Here is a 14,810-nt window from a genome sequence, read left to right as displayed (position 1 = left end):
CAGCGAGCGGCAGTCGAGCAAAGTCGGGACAAGTCGGGACGGAAGGGGGGACAGGCGAGAATGCACCGCGCAAATACCAAAACAGTACGAACCGACAGATGCGTTCTGAAATACGTCAGGGCTTATTGTTTTGTTGCATTGTACGGCTGCAGATTTGTAAAGAAAAATTTCTCTTTCGTCGCTGGAAGAGATGGATGCTTTGGCAGCCCTCCTGTGTCCTGCGTCCCTGTTTTCGCACCTTTCCACGGCACGGCGCTGCCCTACCCGCCGCAAACGGCGTCTCGGACACGCCCGTTAGGCCCACGGCGGTCTCGCAGATGTTTGTCGTGCTTGTACTGTCATATGGGCCACGACCCGAGCGGCAGCGAGCGGCAGTCGAGCAAAGTCGGGACAAGTCGGGACGGGGACAGGGATAGGAATGGTGCGAATGCACTGCGAACTACGCAGACACCTGGTGTGAGGCGAGGCGAGGCGAGGCGAGGAAGCCCACATCGCTACCAGTGGCGCCCTCCAGCACGACACTGCCACACCCCGCACAGGCCCTCCGCTGGACACCAGGGACAAGATGCGTCCTCCTCTAGTGTCGAAGGCTGCACGCGCCCAGCGAATGACAGGACGTGCAACGAGCAGCAGTGCGTCTCACACAGGCGGCGGTGCGCCCGCTAATTCGGCCGTCGCTCCGCTGGGACGCCGGGCGCGCCCCCCGCGCCGTCCTCGAGGAGCTGGCTGTTGCGGAAGGATGTGCTTTCGTCAAATGCGGCGGAAAACTAACATTTTGTGTATTGGGAGAGAAGCCGAACGCGAATTCTGCCGTGCTCCTACATTACATGAGTGCCAACGGCCATGCCATGATGATTGCACCGGTTCTCGTCCGATCACCGAAGTTAAGCATCATTGGGCCCGGTTAGTACTTGGATGGGTGACCGCCTGGGAAACCCGGGTGTTGTTGGCTCCCTTTTTTTTTTGTTATTATGTCGGTACCCCTGGCAGCCCAATAAAAAAAAAAGGTGCTGTTGGCTCCCTTACATTTTCTCCTTTTTGCATCGCTACCCCTGCCAGCCCTCTTTTCATACTACCTTTCCGTTGTGACAAAGATGCTTCCTTCAGCAATGTAAACGTGCCGAGAAATCCTTGACAATAACGAAACACTACGAATCGACAGATGTGATCTGAAATAAGCCAGGGCCTCCTACTGTTTCGTAGCAGTGCAAAGTTCCAACAAAAAAAAAAAAAAATTGAAAATAAACGACTGTAATAAATATAAGATATGATATTAATGGCCTGAGCTCGAAGAAGAATGTGCCAAGGAAGATTTCCAAATAGTCTCTGGAGATACCAAAACAGTACGAACCGACAGATGCGTTCTGAAATACGTCAGGGCTTATTGTTTTGTTGCACTGTACGGCTGCAGATTTGTAAACAAAAATTTCTCTTTCGTCGCTAGAAGAGATGGATGCTTTGGCGACCCTCCTGTGTCCTGCGTCCCTGTTTTCGCACCTTTCCACGGCACGGCGCTGCCCTACCCGCCGCAAACGGCGTCTCGGACACGCCCGTTAGGCCCACGGCCGTCTCGCAGATGTTTGTCGTGCTTGTACTGTCATATGGGCCACGACCCGAGCGGCAGCGAGCGGCAGTCGAGCAAAGTCGGGACAAGTCGGGACGGGGACAGGGATAGGAATGGTGCGAATGCACTGCGAACTACGCAGACACCTGGTGTGAGGCGAGGCGAGGCGAGGCGAGGAAGCCCACATCGCTACCAGTGGCGCCCTCCAGCACGACACTGCCACACCCCGCACAGGCCCTCCGCTGGACACCAGGGACAAGATGCGTCCTCCTCTAGTGTCGAAGGCTGCACGCGCCCAGCGAATGACAGGACGTGCAACGAGCAGCAGTGCGTCTCACACAGGCGGCGGTGCGCCCGCTAATTCGGCCGTCGCTCCGCTGGGACGCCGGGCGCGCCCCCCGCGCCGTCCTCGAGGAGCTGGCTGTTGCGGAAGGATGTGCTTTCGTCAAATGCGGCGGAAAACTAACATTTTGTGTATTGGGAGAGAAGCCGAACGCGAATTCTGCCGTGCTCCTACATTACATGAGTGCCAACGGCCATGCCATGATGATTGCACCGGTTCTCGTCCGATCACCGAAGTTAAGCATCATTGGGCCCGGTTAGTACTTGGATGGGTGACCGCCTGGGAAACCCGGGTGTTGTTGGCTCCCTTTTTTTTTTGTTATTATGTCGGTACCCCTGGCAGCCCAATAAAAAAAAAAGGTGCTGTTGGCTCCCTTACATTTTCTCCTTTTTGCATCGCTACCCCTGCCAGCCCTCTTTTCATACTACCTTTCCGTTGTGACAAAGATGCTTCCTTCAGCAATGTAAACGTGCCGAGAAATCCTTGACAATAACGAAACACTACGAATCGACAGATGTGATCTGAAATAAGCCAGGGCCTCCTACTGTTTCGTAGCAGTGCAAAGTTCCAACAAAAAAAAAAAAAAATTGAAAATAAACGACTGTAATAAATATAAGATATGATATTAATGGCCTGAGCTCGAAGAAGAATGTGCCAAGGAAGATTTCCAAATAGTCTCTGGAGATACCAAAACAGTACGAACCGACAGATGCGTTCTGAAATACGTCAGGGCTTATTGTTTTGTTGCACTGTACGGCTGCAGATTTGTAAACAAAAATTTCTCTTTCGTCGCTAGAAGAGATGGATGCTTTGGCGACCCTCCTGTGTCCTGCGTCCCTGTTTTCGCACCTTTCCACGGCACGGCGCTGCCCTACCCGCCGCAAACGGCGTCTCGGACACGCCCGTTAGGCCCACGGCCGTCTCGCAGATGTTTGTCGTGCTTGTACTTTCATATGGGCCACGACCCGAGCGGCAGCGAGCGGCAGTCGAGCAAAGTCGGGACAAGTCGGGACGGAAGGGGGGACAGGCGAGAATGCACCGCGCAAATACCAAAACAGTACGAACCGACAGATGCGTTCTGAAATACGTCAGGGCTTATTGTTTTGTTGCATTGTACGGCTGCAGATTTGTAAAGAAAAATTTCTCTTTCGTCGCTGGAAGAGATGGATGCTTTGGCAGCCCTCCTGTGTCCTGCGTCCCTGTTTTCGCACCTTTCCACGGCACGGCGCTGCCCTACCCGCCGCAAACGGCGTCTCGGACACGCCCGTTAGGCCCACGGCGGTCTCGCAGATGTTTGTCGTGCTTGTACTGTCATATGGGCCACGACCCGAGCGCACCTTTCCACGGCACGGCGCTGCCCTACCCGCCGCAAACGGCGTCTCGGACACGCCCGTTAGGCCCACGGCCGTCTCGCAGATGTTTGTCGTGCTTGTACTGTCATATGGGCCACGACCCGAGCGGCAGCGAGCGGCAGTCGAGCAAAGTCGGGACAAGTCGGGACGGGGACAGGGATAGGAATGGTGCGAATACACTGCGAACTACGCAGACACCTGGTGTGAGGCGAGGCGAGGCGAGGCGAGGAAGCCCACATCGCTACCAGTGGCGCCCTCCAGCACGACACTGCCACACCCCGCACAGGCCCTCCGCTGGACACCAGGGACAAGATGCGTCCTCCTCTAGTGTCGAAGGCTGCACGCGCCCAGCGAATGACAGGACGTGCAACGAGCAGCAGTGCGTCTCACACAGGCGGCGGTGCGCCCGCTAATTCGGCCGTCGCTCCGCTGGGACGCCGGGCGCGCCCCCCGCGCCGTCCTCGAGGAGCTGGCTGTTGCGGAAGGATGTGCTTTCGTCAAATGCGGCGGAAAACTAACATTTTGTGTATTGGGAGAGAAGCCGAACGCGAATTCTGCCGTGCTCCTACATTACATGAGTGCCAACGGCCATGCCATGATGATTGCACCGGTTCTCGTCCGATCACCGAAGTTAAGCATCATTGGGCCCGGTTAGTACTTGGATGGGTGACCGCCTGGGAAACCCGGGTGTTGTTGGCTCCCTTTTTTTTTTGTTATTATGTCGGTACCCCTGGCAGCCCAATAAAAAAAAAAGGTGCTGTTGGCTCCCTTACATTTTCTCCTTTTTGCATCGCTACCCCTGCCAGCCCTCTTTTCATACTACCTTTCCGTTGTGACAAAGATGCTTCCTTCAGCAATGTAAACGTGCCGAGAAATCCTTGACAATAACGAAACACTACGAATCGACAGATGTGATCTGAAATAAGCCAGGGCCTCCTACTGTTTCGTAGCAGTGCAAAGTTCCAACAAAAAAAAAAAAAAATTGAAAATAAACGACTGTAATAAATATAAGATATGATATTAATGGCCTGAGCTCGAAGAAGAATGTGCCAAGGAAGATTTCCAAATAGTCTCTGGAGATACCAAAACAGTACGAACCGACAGATGCGTTCTGAAATACGTCAGGGCTTATTGTTTTGTTGCACTGTACGGCTGCAGATTTGTAAACAAAAATTTCTCTTTCGTCGCTAGAAGAGATGGATGCTTTGGCGACCCTCCTGTGTCCTGCGTCCCTGTTTTCGCACCTTTCCACGGCACGGCGCTGCCCTACCCGCCGCAAACGGCGTCTCGGACACGCCCGTTAGGCCCACGGCCGTCTCGCAGATGTTTGTCGTGCTTGTACTGTCATATGGGCCACGACCCGAGCGGCAGCGAGCGGCAGTCGAGCAAAGTCGGGACAAGTCGGGACGGAAGGGGGGACAGGCGAGAATGCACCGCGCAAATACCAAAACAGTACGAACCGACAGATGCGTTCTGAAATACGTCAGGGCTTATTGTTTTGTTGCATTGTACGGCTGCAGATTTGTAAAGAAAAATTTCTCTTTCGTCGCTGGAAGAGATGGATGCTTTGGCAGCCCTCCTGTGTCCTGCGTCCCTGTTTTCGCACCTTTCCACGGCACGGCGCTGCCCTACCCGCCGCAAACGGCGTCTCGGACACGCCCGTTAGGCCCACGGCGGTCTCGCAGATGTTTGTCGTGCTTGTACTGTCATATGGGCCACGACCCGAGCGCACCTTTCCACGGCACGGCGCTGCCCTACCCGCCGCAAACGGCGTCTCGGACACGCCCGTTAGGCCCACGGCCGTCTCGCAGATGTTTGTCGTGCTTGTACTGTCATATGGGCCACGACCCGAGCGGCAGCGAGCGGCAGTCGAGCAAAGTCGGGACAAGTCGGGACGGGGACAGGGATAGGAATGGTGCGAATACACTGCGAACTACGCAGACACCTGGTGTGAGGCGAGGCGAGGCGAGGCGAGGAAGCCCACATCGCTACCAGTGGCGCCCTCCAGCACGACACTGCCACACCCCGCACAGGCCCTCCGCTGGACACCAGGGACAAGATGCGTCCTCCTCTAGTGTCGAAGGCTGCACGCGCCCAGCGAATGACAGGACGTGCAACGAGCAGCAGTGCGTCTCACACAGGCGGCGGTGCGCCCGCTAATTCGGCCGTCGCTCCGCTGGGACGCCGGGCGCGCCCCCCGCGCCGTCCTCGAGGAGCTGGCTGTTGCGGAAGGATGTGCTTTCGTCAAATGCGGCGGAAAACTAACATTTTGTGTATTGGGAGAGAAGCCGAACGCGAATTCTGCCGTGCTCCTACATTACATGAGTGCCAACGGCCATGCCATGATGATTGCACCGGTTCTCGTCCGATCACCGAAGTTAAGCATCATTGGGCCCGGTTAGTACTTGGATGGGTGACCGCCTGGGAAACCCGGGTGTTGTTGGCTCCCTTTTTTTTTTGTTATTATGTCGGTACCCCTGGCAGCCCAATAAAAAAAAAAGGTGCTGTTGGCTCCCTTACATTTTCTCCTTTTTGCATCGCTACCCCTGCCAGCCCTCTTTTCATACTACCTTTCCGTTGTGACAAAGATGCTTCCTTCAGCAATGTAAACGTGCCGAGAAATCCTTGACAATAACGAAACACTACGAATCGACAGATGTGATCTGAAATAAGCCAGGGCCTCCTACTGTTTCGTAGCAGTGCAAAGTTCCAACAAAAAAAAAAAAAAATTGAAAATAAACGACTGTAATAAATATAAGATATGATATTAATGGCCTGAGCTCGAAGAAGAATGTGCCAAGGAAGATTTCCAAATAGTCTCTGGAGATACCAAAACAGTACGAACCGACAGATGCGTTCTGAAATACGTCAGGGCTTATTGTTTTGTTGCACTGTACGGCTGCAGATTTGTAAACAAAAATTTCTCTTTCGTCGCTAGAAGAGATGGATGCTTTGGCGACCCTCCTGTGTCCTGCGTCCCTGTTTTCGCACCTTTCCACGGCACGGCGCTGCCCTACCCGCCGCAAACGGCGTCTCGGACACGCCCGTTAGGCCCACGGCCGTCTCGCAGATGTTTGTCGTGCTTGTACTGTCATATGGGCCACGACCCGAGCGGCAGCGAGCGGCAGTCGAGCAAAGTCGGGACAAGTCGGGACGGAAGGGGGGACAGGCGAGAATGCACCGCGCAAATACCAAAACAGTACGAACCGACAGATGCGTTCTGAAATACGTCAGGGCTTATTGTTTTGTTGCATTGTACGGCTGCAGATTTGTAAAGAAAAATTTCTCTTTCGTCGCTGGAAGAGATGGATGCTTTGGCAGCCCTCCTGTGTCCTGCGTCCCTGTTTTCGCACCTTTCCACGGCACGGCGCTGCCCTACCCGCCGCAAACGGCGTCTCGGACACGCCCGTTAGGCCCACGGCGGTCTCGCAGATGTTTGTCGTGCTTGTACTGTCATATGGGCCACGACCCGAGCGCACCTTTCCACGGCACGGCGCTGCCCTACCCGCCGCAAACGGCGTCTCGGACACGCCCGTTAGGCCCACGGCCGTCTCGCAGATGTTTGTCGTGCTTGTACTGTCATATGGGCCACGACCCGAGCGGCAGCGAGCGGCAGTCGAGCAAAGTCGGGACAAGTCGGGACGGGGACAGGGATAGGAATGGTGCGAATACACTGCGAACTACGCAGACACCTGGTGTGAGGCGAGGCGAGGCGAGGCGAGGAAGCCCACATCGCTACCAGTGGCGCCCTCCAGCACGACACTGCCACACCCCGCACAGGCCCTCCGCTGGACACCAGGGACAAGATGCGTCCTCCTCTAGTGTCGAAGGCTGCACGCGCCCAGCGAATGACAGGACGTGCAACGAGCAGCAGTGCGTCTCACACAGGCGGCGGTGCGCCCGCTAATTCGGCCGTCGCTCCGCTGGGACGCCGGGCGCGCCCCCCGCGCCGTCCTCGAGGAGCTGGCTGTTGCGGAAGGATGTGCTTTCGTCAAATGCGGCGGAAAACTAACATTTTGTGTATTGGGAGAGAAGCCGAACGCGAATTCTGCCGTGCTCCTACATTACATGAGTGCCAACGGCCATGCCATGATGATTGCACCGGTTCTCGTCCGATCACCGAAGTTAAGCATCATTGGGCCCGGTTAGTACTTGGATGGGTGACCGCCTGGGAAACCCGGGTGTTGTTGGCTCCCTTTTTTTTTTGTTATTATGTCGGTACCCCTGGCAGCCCAATAAAAAAAAAAGGTGCTGTTGGCTCCCTTACATTTTCTCCTTTTTGCATCGCTACCCCTGCCAGCCCTCTTTTCATACTACCTTTCCGTTGTGACAAAGATGCTTCCTTCAGCAATGTAAACGTGCCGAGAAATCCTTGACAATAACGAAACACTACGAATCGACAGATGTGATCTGAAATAAGCCAGGGCCTCCTACTGTTTCGTAGCAGTGCAAAGTTCCAACAAAAAAAAAAAAAAATTGAAAATAAACGACTGTAATAAATATAAGATATGATATTAATGGCCTGAGCTCGAAGAAGAATGTGCCAAGGAAGATTTCCAAATAGTCTCTGGAGATACCAAAACAGTACGAACCGACAGATGCGTTCTGAAATACGTCAGGGCTTATTGTTTTGTTGCACTGTACGGCTGCAGATTTGTAAACAAAAATTTCTCTTTCGTCGCTAGAAGAGATGGATGCTTTGGCGACCCTCCTGTGTCCTGCGTCCCTGTTTTCGCACCTTTCCACGGCACGGCGCTGCCCTACCCGCCGCAAACGGCGTCTCGGACACGCCCGTTAGGCCCACGGCCGTCTCGCAGATGTTTGTCGTGCTTGTACTGTCATATGGGCCACGACCCGAGCGGCAGCGAGCGGCAGTCGAGCAAAGTCGGGACAAGTCGGGACGGAAGGGGGGACAGGCGAGAATGCACCGCGCAAATACCAAAACAGTACGAACCGACAGATGCGTTCTGAAATACGTCAGGGCTTATTGTTTTGTTGCATTGTACGGCTGCAGATTTGTAAAGAAAAATTTCTCTTTCGTCGCTGGAAGAGATGGATGCTTTGGCAGCCCTCCTGTGTCCTGCGTCCCTGTTTTCGCACCTTTCCACGGCACGGCGCTGCCCTACCCGCCGCAAACGGCGTCTCGGACACGCCCGTTAGGCCCACGGCGGTCTCGCAGATGTTTGTCGTGCTTGTACTGTCATATGGGCCACGACCCGAGCGCACCTTTCCACGGCACGGCGCTGCCCTACCCGCCGCAAACGGCGTCTCGGACACGCCCGTTAGGCCCACGGCCGTCTCGCAGATGTTTGTCGTGCTTGTACTGTCATATGGGCCACGACCCGAGCGGCAGCGAGCGGCAGTCGAGCAAAGTCGGGACAAGTCGGGACGGGGACAGGGATAGGAATGGTGCGAATACACTGCGAACTACGCAGACACCTGGTGTGAGGCGAGGCGAGGCGAGGCGAGGAAGCCCACATCGCTACCAGTGGCGCCCTCCAGCACGACACTGCCACACCCCGCACAGGCCCTCCGCTGGACACCAGGGACAAGATGCGTCCTCCTCTAGTGTCGAAGGCTGCACGCGCCCAGCGAATGACAGGACGTGCAACGAGCAGCAGTGCGTCTCACACAGGCGGCGGTGCGCCCGCTAATTCGGCCGTCGCTCCGCTGGGACGCCGGGCGCGCCCCCCGCGCCGTCCTCGAGGAGCTGGCTGTTGCGGAAGGATGTGCTTTCGTCAAATGCGGCGGAAAACTAACATTTTGTGTATTGGGAGAGAAGCCGAACGCGAATTCTGCCGTGCTCCTACATTACATGAGTGCCAACGGCCATGCCATGATGATTGCACCGGTTCTCGTCCGATCACCGAAGTTAAGCATCATTGGGCCCGGTTAGTACTTGGATGGGTGACCGCCTGGGAAACCCGGGTGTTGTTGGCTCCCTTTTTTTTTTGTTATTATGTCGGTACCCCTGGCAGCCCAATAAAAAAAAAAGGTGCTGTTGGCTCCCTTACATTTTCTCCTTTTTGCATCGCTACCCCTGCCAGCCCTCTTTTCATACTACCTTTCCGTTGTGACAAAGATGCTTCCTTCAGCAATGTAAACGTGCCGAGAAATCCTTGACAATAACGAAACACTACGAATCGACAGATGTGATCTGAAATAAGCCAGGGCCTCCTACTGTTTCGTAGCAGTGCAAAGTTCCAACAAAAAAAAAAAAAAATTGAAAATAAACGACTGTAATAAATATAAGATATGATATTAATGGCCTGAGCTCGAAGAAGAATGTGCCAAGGAAGATTTCCAAATAGTCTCTGGAGATACCAAAACAGTACGAACCGACAGATGCGTTCTGAAATACGTCAGGGCTTATTGTTTTGTTGCACTGTACGGCTGCAGATTTGTAAACAAAAATTTCTCTTTCGTCGCTAGAAGAGATGGATGCTTTGGCGACCCTCCTGTGTCCTGCGTCCCTGTTTTCGCACCTTTCCACGGCACGGCGCTGCCCTACCCGCCGCAAACGGCGTCTCGGACACGCCCGTTAGGCCCACGGCCGTCTCGCAGATGTTTGTCGTGCTTGTACTGTCATATGGGCCACGACCCGAGCGGCAGCGAGCGGCAGTCGAGCAAAGTCGGGACAAGTCGGGACGGAAGGGGGGACAGGCGAGAATGCACCGCGCAAATACCAAAACAGTACGAACCGACAGATGCGTTCTGAAATACGTCAGGGCTTATTGTTTTGTTGCATTGTACGGCTGCAGATTTGTAAAGAAAAATTTCTCTTTCGTCGCTGGAAGAGATGGATGCTTTGGCAGCCCTCCTGTGTCCTGCGTCCCTGTTTTCGCACCTTTCCACGGCACGGCGCTGCCCTACCCGCCGCAAACGGCGTCTCGGACACGCCCGTTAGGCCCACGGCGGTCTCGCAGATGTTTGTCGTGCTTGTACTGTCATATGGGCCACGACCCGAGCGCACCTTTCCACGGCACGGCGCTGCCCTACCCGCCGCAAACGGCGTCTCGGACACGCCCGTTAGGCCCACGGCCGTCTCGCAGATGTTTGTCGTGCTTGTACTGTCATATGGGCCACGACCCGAGCGGCAGCGAGCGGCAGTCGAGCAAAGTCGGGACAAGTCGGGACGGGGACAGGGATAGGAATGGTGCGAATACACTGCGAACTACGCAGACACCTGGTGTGAGGCGAGGCGAGGCGAGGCGAGGAAGCCCACATCGCTACCAGTGGCGCCCTCCAGCACGACACTGCCACACCCCGCACAGGCCCTCCGCTGGACACCAGGGACAAGATGCGTCCTCCTCTAGTGTCGAAGGCTGCACGCGCCCAGCGAATGACAGGACGTGCAACGAGCAGCAGTGCGTCTCACACAGGCGGCGGTGCGCCCGCTAATTCGGCCGTCGCTCCGCTGGGACGCCGGGCGCGCCCCCCGCGCCGTCCTCGAGGAGCTGGCTGTTGCGGAAGGATGTGCTTTCGTCAAATGCGGCGGAAAACTAACATTTTGTGTATTGGGAGAGAAGCCGAACGCGAATTCTGCCGTGCTCCTACATTACATGAGTGCCAACGGCCATGCCATGATGATTGCACCGGTTCTCGTCCGATCACCGAAGTTAAGCATCATTGGGCCCGGTTAGTACTTGGATGGGTGACCGCCTGGGAAACCCGGGTGTTGTTGGCTCCCTTTTTTTTTTGTTATTATGTCGGTACCCCTGGCAGCCCAATAAAAAAAAAAGGTGCTGTTGGCTCCCTTACATTTTCTCCTTTTTGCATCGCTACCCCTGCCAGCCCTCTTTTCATACTACCTTTCCGTTGTGACAAAGATGCTTCCTTCAGCAATGTAAACGTGCCGAGAAATCCTTGACAATAACGAAACACTACGAATCGACAGATGTGATCTGAAATAAGCCAGGGCCTCCTACTGTTTCGTAGCAGTGCAAAGTTCCAACAAAAAAAAAAAAAAATTGAAAATAAACGACTGTAATAAATATAAGATATGATATTAATGGCCTGAGCTCGAAGAAGAATGTGCCAAGGAAGATTTCCAAATAGTCTCTGGAGATACCAAAACAGTACGAACCGACAGATGCGTTCTGAAATACGTCAGGGCTTATTGTTTTGTTGCACTGTACGGCTGCAGATTTGTAAACAAAAATTTCTCTTTCGTCGCTAGAAGAGATGGATGCTTTGGCGACCCTCCTGTGTCCTGCGTCCCTGTTTTCGCACCTTTCCACGGCACGGCGCTGCCCTACCCGCCGCAAACGGCGTCTCGGACACGCCCGTTAGGCCCACGGCCGTCTCGCAGATGTTTGTCGTGCTTGTACTGTCATATGGGCCACGACCCGAGCGGCAGCGAGCGGCAGTCGAGCAAAGTCGGGACAAGTCGGGACGGAAGGGGGGACAGGCGAGAATGCACCGCGCAAATACCAAAACAGTACGAACCGACAGATGCGTTCTGAAATACGTCAGGGCTTATTGTTTTGTTGCATTGTACGGCTGCAGATTTGTAAAGAAAAATTTCTCTTTCGTCGCTGGAAGAGATGGATGCTTTGGCAGCCCTCCTGTGTCCTGCGTCCCTGTTTTCGCACCTTTCCACGGCACGGCGCTGCCCTACCCGCCGCAAACGGCGTCTCGGACACGCCCGTTAGGCCCACGGCGGTCTCGCAGATGTTTGTCGTGCTTGTACTGTCATATGGGCCACGACCCGAGCGCACCTTTCCACGGCACGGCGCTGCCCTACCCGCCGCAAACGGCGTCTCGGACACGCCCGTTAGGCCCACGGCCGTCTCGCAGATGTTTGTCGTGCTTGTACTGTCATATGGGCCACGACCCGAGCGGCAGCGAGCGGCAGTCGAGCAAAGTCGGGACAAGTCGGGACGGGGACAGGGATAGGAATGGTGCGAATACACTGCGAACTACGCAGACACCTGGTGTGAGGCGAGGCGAGGCGAGGCGAGGAAGCCCACATCGCTACCAGTGGCGCCCTCCAGCACGACACTGCCACACCCCGCACAGGCCCTCCGCTGGACACCAGGGACAAGATGCGTCCTCCTCTAGTGTCGAAGGCTGCACGCGCCCAGCGAATGACAGGACGTGCAACGAGCAGCAGTGCGTCTCACACAGGCGGCGGTGCGCCCGCTAATTCGGCCGTCGCTCCGCTGGGACGCCGGGCGCGCCCCCCGCGCCGTCCTCGAGGAGCTGGCTGTTGCGGAAGGATGTGCTTTCGTCAAATGCGGCGGAAAACTAACATTTTGTGTATTGGGAGAGAAGCCGAACGCGAATTCTGCCGTGCTCCTACATTACATGAGTGCCAACGGCCATGCCATGATGATTGCACCGGTTCTCGTCCGATCACCGAAGTTAAGCATCATTGGGCCCGGTTAGTACTTGGATGGGTGACCGCCTGGGAAACCCGGGTGTTGTTGGCTCCCTTTTTTTTTTGTTATTATGTCGGTACCCCTGGCAGCCCAATAAAAAAAAAAGGTGCTGTTGGCTCCCTTACATTTTCTCCTTTTTGCATCGCTACCCCTGCCAGCCCTCTTTTCATACTACCTTTCCGTTGTGACAAAGATGCTTCCTTCAGCAATGTAAACGTGCCGAGAAATCCTTGACAATAACGAAACACTACGAATCGACAGATGTGATCTGAAATAAGCCAGGGCCTCCTACTGTTTCGTAGCAGTGCAAAGTTCCAACAAAAAAAAAAAAAAATTGAAAATAAACGACTGTAATAAATATAAGATATGATATTAATGGCCTGAGCTCGAAGAAGAATGTGCCAAGGAAGATTTCCAAATAGTCTCTGGAGATACCAAAACAGTACGAACCGACAGATGCGTTCTGAAATACGTCAGGGCTTATTGTTTTGTTGCACTGTACGGCTGCAGATTTGTAAACAAAAATTTCTCTTTCGTCGCTAGAAGAGATGGATGCTTTGGCGACCCTCCTGTGTCCTGCGTCCCTGTTTTCGCACCTTTCCACGGCACGGCGCTGCCCTACCCGCCGCAAACGGCGTCTCGGACACGCCCGTTAGGCCCACGGCCGTCTCGCAGATGTTTGTCGTGCTTGTACTGTCATATGGGCCACGACCCGAGCGGCAGCGAGCGGCAGTCGAGCAAAGTCGGGACAAGTCGGGACGGAAGGGGGGACAGGCGAGAATGCACCGCGCAAATACCAAAACAGTACGAACCGACAGATGCGTTCTGAAATACGTCAGGGCTTATTGTTTTGTTGCATTGTACGGCTGCAGATTTGTAAAGAAAAATTTCTCTTTCGTCGCTGGAAGAGATGGATGCTTTGGCAGCCCTCCTGTGTCCTGCGTCCCTGTTTTCGCACCTTTCCACGGCACGGCGCTGCCCTACCCGCCGCAAACGGCGTCTCGGACACGCCCGTTAGGCCCACGGCGGTCTCGCAGATGTTTGTCGTGCTTGTACTGTCATATGGGCCACGACCCGAGCGCACCTTTCCACGGCACGGCGCTGCCCTACCCGCCGCAAACGGCGTCTCGGACACGCCCGTTAGGCCCACGGCCGTCTCGCAGATGTTTGTCGTGCTTGTACTGTCATATGGGCCACGACCCGAGCGGCAGCGAGCGGCAGTCGAGCAAAGTCGGGACAAGTCGGGACGGGGACAGGGATAGGAATGGTGCGAATACACTGCGAACTACGCAGACACCTGGTGTGAGGCGAGGCGAGGCGAGGCGAGGAAGCCCACATCGCTACCAGTGGCGCCCTCCAGCACGACACTGCCACACCCCGCACAGGCCCTCCGCTGGACACCAGGGACAAGATGCGTCCTCCTCTAGTGTCGAAGGCTGCACGCGCCCAGCGAATGACAGGACGTGCAACGAGCAGCAGTGCGTCTCACACAGGCGGCGGTGCGCCCGCTAATTCGGCCGTCGCTCCGCTGGGACGCCGGGCGCGCCCCCCGCGCCGTCCTCGAGGAGCTGGCTGTTGCGGAAGGATGTGCTTTCGTCAAATGCGGCGGAAAACTAACATTTTGTGTATTGGGAGAGAAGCCGAACGCGAATTCTGCCGTGCTCCTACATTACATGAGTGCCAACGGCCATGCCATGATGATTGCACCGGTTCTCGTCCGATCACCGAAGTTAAGCATCATTGGGCCCGGTTAGTACTTGGATGGGTGACCGCCTGGGAAACCCGGGTGTTGTTGGCTCCCTTTTTTTTTTGTTATTATGTCGGTACCCCTGGCAGCCCAATAAAAAAAAAAGGTGCTGTTGGCTCCCTTACATTTTCTCCTTTTTGCATCGCTACCCCTGCCAGCCCTCTTTTCATACTACCTTTCCGTTGTGACAAAGATGCTTCCTTCAGCAATGTAAACGTGCCGAGAAATCCTTGACAATAACGAAACACTACGAATCGACAGATGTGATCTGAAATAAGCCAGGGCCTCCTACTGTTTCGTAGCAGTGCAAAGTTCCAACAAAAAAAAAAAAAAAATTGAAAATAAACGACTGTAATAAATATAAGATATGATATTAATGGCCTGAGCTCGAAGAAGAATGTGCCAAGGAAGATTTCCAAAT

General features: G+C 54.9%; 9 non-coding genes across 9 annotated transcripts; all 9 read left to right on the top strand.

Moving 5' to 3' along the window:
* Positions 1-833: 833 nt before the first annotated feature.
* On the top strand, positions 834-952 carry LOC124586073. The gene has a single exon (XR_006975000.1). It is a non-coding gene; the product is annotated as a 5S ribosomal RNA (ribosomal RNA).
* A 1,140-nt stretch (positions 953-2,092) lies between these two features.
* On the top strand, positions 2,093-2,211 carry LOC124586072. The gene has a single exon (XR_006974999.1). It is a non-coding gene; the product is annotated as a 5S ribosomal RNA (ribosomal RNA).
* A 1,628-nt stretch (positions 2,212-3,839) lies between these two features.
* Positions 3,840-3,958, top strand: LOC124586070. The gene has a single exon (XR_006974998.1). It is a non-coding gene; the product is annotated as a 5S ribosomal RNA (ribosomal RNA).
* Positions 3,959-5,586: 1,628 nt separating this feature from the next.
* Positions 5,587-5,705, top strand: LOC124586069. Its single transcript, XR_006974997.1, has one exon. It is a non-coding gene; the product is annotated as a 5S ribosomal RNA (ribosomal RNA).
* A 1,628-nt stretch (positions 5,706-7,333) lies between these two features.
* Positions 7,334-7,452, top strand: LOC124586068. Its single transcript, XR_006974996.1, has one exon. It is a non-coding gene; the product is annotated as a 5S ribosomal RNA (ribosomal RNA).
* Positions 7,453-9,080: 1,628 nt separating this feature from the next.
* LOC124586067 lies at positions 9,081-9,199 on the top strand. Its single transcript, XR_006974995.1, has one exon. It is a non-coding gene; the product is annotated as a 5S ribosomal RNA (ribosomal RNA).
* A 1,628-nt stretch (positions 9,200-10,827) lies between these two features.
* Positions 10,828-10,946, top strand: LOC124586066. The gene has a single exon (XR_006974994.1). It is a non-coding gene; the product is annotated as a 5S ribosomal RNA (ribosomal RNA).
* A 1,628-nt stretch (positions 10,947-12,574) lies between these two features.
* On the top strand, positions 12,575-12,693 carry LOC124586064. The gene has a single exon (XR_006974992.1). It is a non-coding gene; the product is annotated as a 5S ribosomal RNA (ribosomal RNA).
* Positions 12,694-14,321: 1,628 nt separating this feature from the next.
* On the top strand, positions 14,322-14,440 carry LOC124586063. Its single transcript, XR_006974991.1, has one exon. It is a non-coding gene; the product is annotated as a 5S ribosomal RNA (ribosomal RNA).
* Positions 14,441-14,810: the final 370 nt, after the last annotated feature.

The sequence above is a fragment of the Schistocerca americana genome, unplaced genomic scaffold (genome assembly GCF_021461395.2).
Source record: "Schistocerca americana isolate TAMUIC-IGC-003095 unplaced genomic scaffold, iqSchAmer2.1 HiC_scaffold_525, whole genome shotgun sequence".
NCBI classification, from domain to species: Eukaryota; Metazoa; Arthropoda; class Insecta; order Orthoptera; family Acrididae; genus Schistocerca; species Schistocerca americana.
Note: the sequence above shows the minus strand (reverse complement) of the source record. Positions and strands in the feature narration are given on the sequence as shown.